Source organism: Oncorhynchus gorbuscha, linkage group LG04, assembly GCF_021184085.1.
Source record: "Oncorhynchus gorbuscha isolate QuinsamMale2020 ecotype Even-year linkage group LG04, OgorEven_v1.0, whole genome shotgun sequence".
Lineage (NCBI taxonomy): Eukaryota > Metazoa > Chordata > Actinopteri > Salmoniformes > Salmonidae > Oncorhynchus > Oncorhynchus gorbuscha.
This window is the reverse complement of record NC_060176.1, coordinates 62,028,954-62,042,466: the sequence shown is the minus strand read 5'-3', so window position 1 is coordinate 62,042,466 and position 13,513 is coordinate 62,028,954.

Below are 13,513 nucleotides of genomic sequence, written 5' to 3'. Positions count from 1 at the left end.
GACCTTTAAAGTACGTTTTCTGAAATTATACGCATTTCGCCATGGGGCGGAGATACATTTTTGCAATTAATATCACATATTTCCTGCAATTCTACCAATTTTGCCATGGGGTGGAAAGATATTTTTGCCGTTTTAAAGCACATTTCCTGCAATTCTACACATTTTGTAATGACATGCCATTTAGTATGATATCTGAGTGAGAATGACTAACAAAATTCATGGGGGCCCCCTGGAGGTCAGGACGCCTGGTCACGTGCCCTGTGTGCCCGGTTGGTATTCTGCCAAGATTACTACATCTAACTCAAAGGTTCTCCTGTTAGTCAAAGTGATCCTGTTCACATCTACTGTACAGGACCTCCTGCTCCGATGATGACCCTGTTCACGATCTCACTCCTGTTCACGATCTCACTCCAATTTGACCATGTTATATTAGGCTCAAATATGCAGATCACTGTATCCTTAGTGTCACAGAACTGGAGATCTGTTGATAAAAGCAGCGGATGTGTAGCTATATGGATAGGATTAATGTTGAGCAAGCTTGTCCTCCAAGACCCTCTACAAGGCCTTTTCCAACTATGAAGTCATGCACAACTGCTGTAGAGACCTTTGCATGTTTTACCCACATCTCCAGCGCCACACCCTGCTCCAAACGACTACCCTGAGACCTGTCAGTATATTAGCCTCACTGTGGACATAAAGGAAAAGCACAGAAAACCCCAGGATCACTGAACTCTGAAACATGAGAAGAGAAATTTCATGATGATTGACGGGCCAGATATTTTGTGATCTGTTGCAAATCATAAGGCCAGAGACTTTTCTGGCATATAAACTTGAAGTGAGGTTGACAAGAACAATTCATATGTCGTTCAAAAACATCAGTTGGGAGAGTGAAGCAACGATTGACAATTGCGTCTGAGGCTGAGCTCATCCAATAGAGCTCACCAACTTGTAGTCCTAAAAAACAGAAATGAGGTACCTCTGGTTTGTTCAGCTATTCCTCTGGGGAAAATTAACTGGAAAATAATAGGGTTTTGGGATAAATGGTGAAAACAAGGTTTGAGGTTAACACAGGCTTTGGAGATCTTATACAATACTTGACCAAAAGTATGTGGACATCTTCTCGTCAATCATGTCATTTCAAAATCATGGGCAGTAATATGGAGTTGGTCTCCCCCCTTTGCTGCTATAACAGCCTCCACTTTTCTGGGAAGGCTTTTCAATAGATGTTGGAACATTGCGGCGGGTACTTGCTTCCATTCAGCCACATGAGACAGGGGTCTCATACTCAATATTTATCCATTTAAAGGTATTAAGTCCTTTCCCCTGTGCTTCTCTGTGGGAGTTGTCACACATTCAATGATGTTGCATGCTTGTTATAGAAGGGGGATTTCCTGCAGTCTATCCTAGTGATCTGAAGTGAGGACTAAGGGAAGCCTTTGTATCAGACACAATTGACTCTTTGGAGATTATCAAGGAGGAGTGGCTGTGTTTGGACATCGGCTAGTATCAGACTCAGGCACAGAGACTTCTACTCAAGCTGGTGAGTGATTGTTGCTAAGCACTGCAGTTGTGGAAATAAATCTTTCAAATACAGCCATAAATATCAATGCTTAGGTGTTTGATCAGAGGTTCATAGATGAAGTGTTTGCGTTGGAGAATTGCAAAGAAAATGCCTGGCTGAAAAATGTGAGGTTTTGAGTAGGTGTTTGTGGCACTATAGTACTGTAAGTCAATTTTCTTGGGTCACTATAACTATATATATTTTGCCAATTGGATTGGTCCCCTCTACCACACGGAACCCCATTAATCTACCGACGGAAAAACAGACCTCCATCCTATGCTAGCTTGCTACCGATGGCCCGGCTAGCTGTCTGAATCGCTGTGACCCCAACCAACCTCACTACTCACTGGACTCTTATGATCACTCGGCGAAGCATGCCTCTCCGTAATATCAATATGCCTTGTCCATTGCTGTTCTGGTTAGTGTTTATTAGCTATTTTCACTGTAGAGCCTCTAGCCTTGCTCATTATATATATATATAATATACATTATATTATATCTTATCCAACCTTTCAGTTCCACCACCCACACACGTGATGACATCACCTGGTTTCAATGATGTTTCTAGAGACAATATCTCTCTCATCATCACTCAATGCCTAGGTTTACCTCCAGGGAATTCACATCCTACCATACCTTTGTCTGTACATTATACCTTGAAGCTATTTTATCGCCCCCAGAAACCTCCTTTTACTCTCTGTACCGGACGTCCTAGACGACCAATTCTCATAGCTTTTAGCCGTACCTTATCCTACTCCTCCTGTGTTCCTCTGGTGATGTAGAGGTGAATCCAGGCCCTGCAGTGCCTAGCTCCACTCCTATTGCCCAGGCGCTCTCTTTTGATGACTTCTGTAACCGTAATAGCCTTAGTTTCATGCATGTTAACATCAGAAGCCTCCTCCCTAAGTTTGCTTTATTCACTGCTTTAGCACACTCTGCCAACTTGGATGTCCTAGCCGTGTCTGAATCCTGGCTTAGGAAGACCACCAAAAACTCTGAAATCTCCATCCCTAACTACAACATTTTCAGACAAGATAGAACGACCAAAGGGGGCGGTGTTGCAATCTACTGCAGAGATAGCCTGCAGAGTTCTGTCCTACTATCGAGGTCTGTACCAAAATAATCTGAACTTCTACTTTTAATAATCCAACTCTCTAGAAACAAGTCTCTCACCGTTGCCGCCTGCTATAGACCACCCTCTGCCCCCAGATGTGCTCTGGACATTATATGTGAACTGATTGCCCCCCATCTATCTTCAGAGCTTGTGCTGCTAGATGACCTAAACTGGAACATGCTTAACACCCCAGCCATCCTACAATCTAAGCTTGATTCCTTCAATCTCACACAAATTATCAATGAACCTACCAGGTATCACCCCAAAGCCGTAAACACGGGCACCCTCATAGATATCATCCTAACTAACTTGCCCTCTAAATACACCTCTGCTGTTTTCAACCAAGATCTCATCGATCACTGCCTCATTGCCTGCATCCGTTATGGGTCAGCGGTCAAGCGACCTCCACTCATCACTGTCAGACGCTCCCTGAAACACTTCAGCGAGCAGACCTTTCTAATCGACCTGGCCCGGGTATCCTGGAAGGATATTGACCTCAACCCGTCAGTAGAGGATGTCTGTTTTTTTTAAATGCCTTCCTCACTATCTTAAATAAGCATGCCCAATTCAAGAAATGTAGAACCAGGAACAGATATAGCCCTTGGTTCTCTCCAGACCTGACTGCCCTTAACCAACACAAAAACATCCTATGGCGTTCTGCATTAGCATCGAACAGCCCCCGTGACATGCAACTTTTCAGGGAAGTTAGAAACCAATATACACAGGCAGTTAGAAAAGCCACAAGGCTAGTTTTTTCAATAAATGTGCTTCCTGCAACACAAACTCCAAAAAGTCCTGGAACACTGTAAAGTCCATGGAGAATAAGAACACCTCCTCCCAGCTGCCCACTGTACTGAGGATAGGAAACTCTGTCACCACCGATAAATCCACGGGTGGCCATGCTTTCCACCTGGCTACCCCTACCCCTGTCAATTGCACTGTACCCCACACAGCAACTCGCCCAAGCCTTCCCCATTTCTCCTTCTCCCAAATCCAGTCAGCTGATGTTCTGAAAGAGCTGCAAAATCTGGACCTCTACAAATCAGCGGGGCTAGACAATCTGGACCCTTTCTTTCTAAAATTATCTGCCCAAATTGTTGCAACCCCTATTCCTAGCCTGTTCAACCTCTCTTTCGTGTCGTCTGAGATTCACAAAGATTGGAGAGAAGCTGCGGTCATCCCCCTCTTCAAAGGGGAGACACTCTAGACCCAATTTGCTACAGACCTATATCTATCCTACCCTGCCTTTCTAAGGTCTTCGAAAGCCAAGTCCACCTCTACGCAGACGACACCCTTCTGTATACTTCTGGCCCTTCTTTGGACACTGTGTTAACAACCCTCTAGATGAGCTTCAATGCCATACAACTCTCCTTCTGTGGCCTCCAACTGCTCTTAAATAAAAGTAAAACTAAATGCATGCTCTTCAACCGATCGCTGCCTGCACCTGCCCGCCCGTCCAGCATCACAACTCTGGACGGTTCTGACTTTGAATATGTGGACAACTACAAATACTTAGGTGTCTGATTAGACTGTAAACTCTCCTTCCAGACTCACATCAAACATCTCCAATCCAAAGTTAAATCTAGAATTGGCTTCCTATTTCGCAACAAAGCATCCTTCACTCATACTGCCAAACATACCCTCGTAAAACTGACCTACCGATCCTTGACTTCGGCGATGTCATTTACAAAATAGCTTCCAATACCCTACTCAATAAATTGGATGCAGTCTATCACAGTGCCATCCGTTTTGTCACCAAAGCCCCATATACTACCCACCACTGCAACCTGTACGCTCTCGTTGGCTGGCCCTCGCTTCATACTCGTCGCCAAACCCACTGGCTCCAGGTCTACAAGACCCTGCTAGGTAAAGTCCCCCCTTCTCTCAGCTCGCTGGTCACCATAGCAGCACCCACCTGTAGCACGCGCTCCAGCAGGTATCTCTCTCTGGTCACACCCAAAACCAATTCTTCCTTTGGCAGTCTCTCCTTTCAGTTCTCTGCTGCCAATGACTGGAACAAATTACAAAAATCTCTGAAACTGGATACACTTATCTCCCTCACTAGCTTTAAGCACCTGCAGCTGTCAGAGCAGCTCACAGATTACTGCACCTGTACATAGCCCATCTATAATTTAGTCCAAACAACTACCACTTCCCCTACTGTATTTATTTATTTATTTTGCTCCTTTGCACCCCATTATTTTTATTTCTACTTTGCACATTCTTTCACTGCAAATCTACCATTCTAGTGTTTTACTTGCTATATTGTATTTACTTCGCCACCATGGCCTTTTTTTGCCTTTACCTCCCTTATCTCACCTCATTTGCTCACATCGTATATAGACATATTTTTCTACTATATTATTGACTGTATGTTTGTTTTACTCCATGTGTAACTCTGTGTTGTTGTATGTGTCGAACTGCTTTGCTTTATCTTTGTAACGATCTTCTTCATCTGATGAGGAGTATTCCCCGTCTCCCCGAATAGACAGGAGACTCTGACAGCGGGCCCCGGACAGACGGGAGACTCTGGCAGCGCCGGACAGGCGGGAGACTCTGGCAGCGCCGGACAGGCGGGAGACTCTGGCAGCGCCGGACAGGCGGGAGACTCTGGCAGCGCCGGACAGGCGGGAGACTCTGGCAGCGCCGGACAGGCGGGAGACTCTGGCAGCGCCGGAGTGAAGGGCTACTCTGGCAGCGGCGTAGTGAAGGGCGACTCTGGCAGCTCCAGAGTGAATGGCGACAGGCAGGAGAACCTGGAGCGAGGAGACGGAGAGACAGCCTGGTGCGTGTGGCTCCCACAGGACCCACCATGCTGGGGAGACCTACAGGAGGCCTGGATGGACCGGGCAGTGGGGGAGCACTGGAGCTCTGGTGCGCAGCCTTGGCACCACTCCTCCAGGCTGGATGATCACTTTAGCCCGGACCCTCCAGAGTGCAGGCACAGGTTGAACCGGGCTGTGGGGGAGCCCTGGAGATCTGATGCATACCACTCGCACCTCTCCCTTAGGCTCAATGCCCACATTCGCCCGGCACGGTCGGAGCGCAGGCATAGGGCGAACTGCACCCTCTTAGCGCCCCGGAGACACAGCACGCAGCGCCGGCGCAGGATACCCTGGGCCAAAACGGCATACCGGAGGCCAAACACGCTGATCTGGCACAACACGCCCTGGCTGGATGCCCACTCTCGCCTGGCACTTGCGGGGGGCTGGCCTATAGCACCCCGGGCTATGAGCGCGTACTGGCGACACTGTGCGCTTGCCCGCATAACACGGTGCCTGACCAGTACTACACTTCTTCCGGTAAGCACGGGGACTTGGCTCAGGTCTATTGCCTGACTCCGTCAACCTCCCCATGTAACCCCCCCCCCCCAAAAGAAAAATGTGGAGGGTTGCCTCTCGTGCCTGTTGCACTGCCTTACCTCATATCTCCGCCGCTCAGCTTTCACTGCCTCTAGTTCTTCCTTAGGGCGGAGAAATTCCCCAGTCTGTGCCCAGGGTCCCTTACCGTCTAGTATCTCCTCCCAAGTCCAGGAGTCCAGAACCCTCTGCTCCTTGTTACCATGCTGCTTGGTCCTTTTTTGGTGGGTAGTTCTGTAACGATCTTCTTCATCTGATGAGGAGTATGAAAGATCGGACCAAAACGCAGCGTGGTAAGTGTCCATTTTAATGAAATATAACTGAACACTGAATACAAAATAACCAAAGTGAAACAATGAAAATCGAAACAGTTCTGTATGGTGAAACACAGACACAGAAAACAACTACCCCCAAACCATAGTGGGAAAACAGGCTGCCTAAGTATGGTTCTCAATCAGAGACAACGATTGACAGCTGCCTCTGACTGGGAACCATACCAGGCCAAACACATATAACTATAACACATAGAACAAAAACATAGAATGCCCACCCCAACTCACGCCCTGACCATACTAAGATAGAGACATAAAAAAGGAACTAAGGTCAGGACGTGACAATCTTGGCCAGGTCGCAATTGTAAATGAGAACTTGTTCTCAACTTGCCTACCTGGTTAAATAAAGGTGAAATAAAATAAATAAAAGTCAACATATTCTTTAAAGGGTTATGGATCAAAATGTATGTGCGTAATGATTTTATTTGGCTATGCACTCCAAAAATTAGCCAGTGCTGGTTTATAATTGCCCTGTTTATAGATGCTAACTCTAGAGTCTATTCACATAGGGGGATTTTTAACACTCATCGCTTGCGGTACAGTTTTGGAAACATAAGGACCTTATCTTTCATATCAGCGAGAAATAATAAAATGTTAAAAATGACTACACACCTTTAGAAGGTTAGGGTTCTCACACAGCCATCTTTCCATGTTACAGCGCTTGTTTAAAGAAGACATAGGCACACCTGTGCTAATTAACTCTCCCAGAATTTTTTCCTGAAATTCTTCACTGTTTCTTAACTGGGGGAATCCATATTTATGAACAGAACACACCTATTATTCTTAGGTTTTACCACAATAAATAATACTGAAAAAGTGTTTACGAACTCTATGAACTTTGTGACTCTCACAAATATCCTGCTCCTCCCCTGACAATCCCACCCACAGTGAACGATTGACAGGCCAAACTGTTAAGAATGTGGCCAGGATAACGCATGACAATGAGGAAATGAAATCGAAAATGGGTGGAATAATGATTTACCCAATAAGGATTTGAATTATGTACCTGGTAGTTTTAGAAAAAGCATTGTTAAATTGCTCATTGTTTTCATCTTCTTTATGTCACTAATAATGCGATCACAATAATCTAGTACCACTACACATGTGAACATTGATTTATCTTTATCTTTATTTGGTAGGGAATTGAACAAGAACTGTCAACTTGAAAATGCAAACTGCAGTTTTGCATTTAAATTTGATCATTGATTATGTTCACAGAAAAAAATTATATTGCAAACGTTTTATTAATTTATCATTATCAAATGGGAATTTTTTGGGCAGTTATATACACTATATATACAAAAGTATGTGGACACCCCTTCAAATTGGTGGATTTGGCTACATCAGCCACAGCTGTTGCTGACAGGTGTATAACATCGAGCACACAGCCATGTAAAAATCGGACTCAGTGGAAACGCGTTCTCTGGAGTGATGAATCACGCTTCACCATCTGGACGAATCTGTGTTTGGCAGATGCCAAGACAATTCTATCCGCCTGAATGCATAGTGCCAATTGTAAAGTTTGGTGGAGGAGGAATAATGGTCTGGGGCAGTATTTCATGGTTCCGGCTAGGCCCCTTAGTTTTAATGCTATGACATTCTAGACAATTCTGTGCTTCAAAGTTTTTGACAAGAGTATGGAAAGGCCCTTTCCTGTTTCAGCATGACAATGCCCCCGTGCACAAAGCGAGGTCCATACAGAAATGGAAGAACTTCACTGGCCTGCACAGAGCCCTGACCACAACCCCATCAAACACATTAGGGATAAATTGGAACGCCAACTGCGAGCCAGGCCTAATCCCCCAACATCAGTGCCAGACCTCACTAATGGTGTTGTGGCTGAATGGAAGCAAGTCCCAGAAGAGTGGAGGCGGTTATGGCAGCACAGCAGGGACCAAATCCATTTTAATGCCCATGATTTTGGAATGAGATGTTCGATGAGCAGGTGTCATGTAGTGTATATATTCATAAATTGTGTCCCTGAATCTGCAGTAGAAAGAAAAAATGTAGCTCCGGTTTTAGACTCTCAGACCATGAGAAACAAGATTATCTGGTCTGATGAAACCAAGACTGAACTCTTTAGCCTGAATGTCAAGCGTCACATCTGGAACCTGGCACCATCCCTACAGTGAAGTGTGGTGGTGGCAGCATCACGCTGTGGGGATGTTTTTCAGCGGCAGGGATTTTGAGACTAGTCAGGATCGAGGAAAAGACGAGCGGAGCAAAGTATAGAGAGATCCTTGATGAAAACCTGCTCCAGAGCGCTCAGGACCTTAGACTGGAGTGAAGGTTCACCTTCCAATAGGACAACGACCCTAAGCACACAGCCAAGACAACGCAGGAGTGGCTTCGGGACAAGTCTCTGAATGTCCTTGAGTGGCCCAGCCAGCCTGGACATGAATCCAATCAAACATCTCTGGAGAGACCTGAAAATAGCTGTGGAGCATTGCTCCCCATCCAACCTGACAGAGCTTGAGAGGATCTGCAGAGGAGAATGAGAGAAACTCCCCAAATACAGGTGTGCCAAGTTTGTAAAGTCATACCCAAGAAGAATCAATGCTGTAATTGCTGTCAAAGGTGCTTCAACAAAGTACTGAGTAAAGGGTCTGAATACTTTATGTTTTATAAATTAGCAACAATTTCTAAAAAACTGTTTTTCCTTGTCATTGTGGGCTATTGTGTGTATATTGATTAGGAAAAACATATATTTAATCAATTTTAGAATAAAGCTGTAGCATAACAAAATGTTTAAAAAAGTCAAGGGGTCGCATCGCCCAAGAGTTCCCACCCACTTCTCTTCCCTTCTCCCCTTCATTGAAAACTAACGGGGCTCCGTTGTTTTATCACCCCCGACGTGCTAAATAGATTTCCGGTAACTGCAATGAACCAAAACAGTGGCAGGCAAGTGGTCAAAACAAAATTCATCTTGAGGCGACGGGGGGAGTGGATGCAAGATGCAATCTGTTAGTTATTAGATATATATAAAATGGACATATCTATTTGAATATAGACTAGCTCAAAACATTACTATTAATTGAAAATGACAAATGACCCAATGGATCATGCTCTGTTTGCTCCATTGCTCTAGCGACTATGCTCATGGATGATTAAGCATAGCTTATCCACTTTGCTCTCTCAGTGTTCTTTCCCTTATGGACTATACATTACAGCATTGTAGCAGCATCTGAATAAAATAGCAATAGCGCCATTTAGAAACATAGATAGCAGGTCTTTAAAAATATATATATATATTTAACATAGATAGCATGTAGGCCAAGAAAGGAAAAAGTAAGACCCTATTTGAAACAAAAAAAAATTGAAATATATTTTCAGCACCTGGTAAAGATGTGGCACCATCTGGTCACTATGGTGACAGAGGATACATCTGTCAACAAACAGGCACAAAAGACATGTGGTGGTGTGATTGCTGATATGCCTCTCCAGACTTGTAGTTGTCACATTACCTGATTATTACTGTACTTTTCAGTGTATGTGTAGTAGACTAACATTTGGATGCTGTCAGTCATCCTAAAGTTTTCATTACAAATGTTGCAGTTTTCTACGTTCTACTGCACTACAACATATACTGTACACACAATGTACACTGTATTGACTGTAACAAGATCAAACCGCATAGGTGTAATGACATCATCTCCTACAGTATTTCTCTGACCCTCCGTACTACTGACTGACTCCACTGAAGTCATACTGATCATCATGTTCCAACAGCAACCATCAGAGGAACCCTCAGAGAAACCCTCAGAAAAACAGAAAGATTGAGAGAAATCCCCAAGAAAAAAAATAACAAATTGGTCAAATCACTTCCAGACTGCATTGACATTAGCAACACCCTCTTTTCTTAGTCTTGAGAAACAAAATAACAAATAATTTTTTTAACATTTATTTAACTCGGCAAATCGGTTAAGAACAAATTCTTATTTACAATGACAGCCTACCCCGGCCAAACCTGGACCAATTGTGCACCGCCCTACTGTAAGCATAGCTTATCAGCAACTGGCCGTGACTCCCAGTCACAGCCGGTTGTGATACAGCATGGAATTGAACCAGGGTCTGTAGTGATGTCTCTAGCACTGAGATGCAGTGCTTTAGACTGCTGCGCCACTCGGGAGCCCAAAATATCAGAATATTTATCTGGGCCCAGTTTGAGAGAGGTGAGCTGCATGTGAAGGGAAGGGGAATGCAGTGCTCTGCTGGGTGTAGGGGAGCGGAGCAGAGAGACTGACCCAATGGGTTGGGGCTGGGCCAAGAACAATGTACTGCAATGCTCAGAGAGTCACACCTCTAATGCAATCAGCCCAGGGCCCAACACGATATCCCGACAGCTGGTCTGGCCTGGCACATTGGAATACCACCAAAAGGGCTAGGCTAGCTACCTCCTTCTGACTCAGCTATGCCATCAGTCAGACTGCTCCCTGCCTTAACATGTAGTGCCAGGCAAGTCATCAACACTAGCAGCTGTCGGACTGGAGGCAGGCATGCAGGTGGTGGAACATCAATGGGTTAGTTTAAAATGTCTCATATCATTGATGTATATCTATTGACATTGACATTTCATTTACTGGTGGATGGCTTTTTAAGCTAAATCAATATTTAATTTATGATATGGGTGGGCAGGTCATTCTTTAAAAGCTTTTTGAGTTATGCAGTGCATTGTGAATACACATATCAGGGTGAAATGCAAAATGTGCAGTTCATAATATATTGCTCTTTCACTGAAGAAATGCACGTCTTCATCAAAATAAAATATGTTTCTTAATGGTTTGAACAGTGTAACTAATTGCATTAATTGGAACGTGCACAGGGCCCATGTTAGTTTTACACAGTGCAGGGATTGAATTTCAGCTTCCATCTTCTTCCTTACAGTTGTGATCAAAAGTCATTTCTGATGGGTCCACAAAAATCCAAGAGGTCTCTGACATTCAGCACTAAGCCAATGGCTGCGCTGGCCTTTTGGCTGGAATGCTGGCTTGGTGACAGCAAACAGAATCTAAGCTAATGAAGAATGTGACCATTCAGATCCCCCTCTTCCATTTACCACATCACATGCAGCTGTTGTTCTCAGCTAATCTGAAGCTAAATGCTATGACACATCTTTCTACTTTCAGAGCCTCTCTATGGAATCCACTCACACAGACCTTATTTATAACATAAGACAATACAACAGGGGGCTTTGGAAATGGTCTGGCCAGCAGTTGAAACATTGTCAGGAGATCAGAGGTTTGTGGGATGATGAATTATGTTTTCTCTGAAGGTGTCTCAGTACTGGGGCTTCAGACGGTAGGTGTTCTGTCTAAACAGATGTGTTGCTTCCACTGGTCATGACCCCTGTCACCCCTTCACTAATCATCCACTTCCTCCTCCAGTTCTACATTGCTGTCTTATATCATCATGACAGCACCACTGGAGATCAACATATTTGCATTCTAATCTAGCTCATTTTGTGGATGCAGTCAGTCAGACACACCGTTTAATGGAGCACTTTCAGCAGATAAACCAGGCAGTAAACCAAGCCCTTCCTCCCCAGCCTGGCTCCCATTAGGGAGACACCAATATGAGGAGAGTCATGTGTCAGCTCCACCTCAGAACTAATCCCTATAGGAACAATACTCCACATTCCCATGAGCATGACCTGTGGACAAGTACATAGCTCTGAGCATCAGTAAAGGTGGGGCTAAAATACTGCAGCCGTGGTTGACCCCATTACATAACAAATACTGTACAGTCGAGTGGCAATTAACAAATGTTACTTCTCTCTACTGTATATAGAACACCAATTGCGCTGTTCGACGTTGTAACTCAACCCAGTTCCTCCATAGGAGACAGACAAGCCAGTGAGCTTCTTCTCACCAGATGTGATGCATAGGGCCCAACTGCTGCTTAAATCAATTTCACATGGGTGAGGAGGAGGAAACTCCCATGTAATCTCCCCTGGCTTGCACACATTGTGACACTATGGCCGTAGATATTCAGTTTCGTGAGAGGATGTGTTTAGACTGGATGTTTTCTAATGCTACTAATGCCAAGTGTTCCATGGATGCATGCAGCATATTCATCATATAATACTGTGTGATATGAAGTCTCTGACGGATGTCAAATTATCACTCTGCAGGATGCAGCACTGAGAACAGGCAGGACACAGGACTGGTGACCAATGGTGTTGTGAAACAAGATAACACATTTCGACTGGACGTTGAATATGCCTTTGTAATGTATTAGTAAACGTTGACAGATAAAATGAACATTGACAGTGTTTTTGTCTTGTTTTTAGAACGATCATATCTAGTTCCAAAAGTAAATGCTCTTTATACACCAATGATCTGCATTCAGTTTGATCGTCCAGATAGCGCACATGGCACATATGTCACTCGTTCTTACAGAAAACCCATTTGTAAAAGTTTGATAGAAAAATACATTCTTGGGGCCTTACATAATGATGATCTAAGACAGGCATCCAGAATGGCCAGGATAATCGGTCAGACATGTTGTGAGGTCTCATATCCACTGAAGAGTTCATAAACACTAAATATCCCTTTAACTATATCTCCTGCTGAGCACAATAAAAATGGCTCCTCTCATAAACCAGGGGATAAAACTGAGCAGTAACTCTTCCAGTAAAGGAAAAGTGGGACTGGAACAGAGAAGCTGCAGACTTCCGGGGTAATGGTGATTTCACCCTTAAGGGTGGTCATGCCAAGGATATCAACCCAAAGAATCCAATATCTGTATCCTGTTGTCCTGGCCTGTGGTGCAGGCCAGCACTCCCAATGACAAAAAGTCAAATACAAAAGTGGATTTACAGGATTCTTGCTCTGGCCAGATGTTGGCAGACCTGCTCTTCATTTCACTTGTAAAACAGAGAAGGAACCAAGTGGGCATGAAAAGTATGAATAATTCCAACATTCTTTCGGAGGAATTGTCAGAGCGGTGTTGGGAAGAAAATGGAAAGATCTGTGAATACAGAGAGCACTCTGCAGAAAATGGAATCCCACTGAATAAAGCGGACTATCGCATCTCAGAAAACTTCCTCCACACAAACCAGTACGGGACCTCTCTCAAGATAAATTCACTGTGGTGCATGGTCGCAATTATCAGGCAAGAAATCATAAGACAAATACTGACCATTACA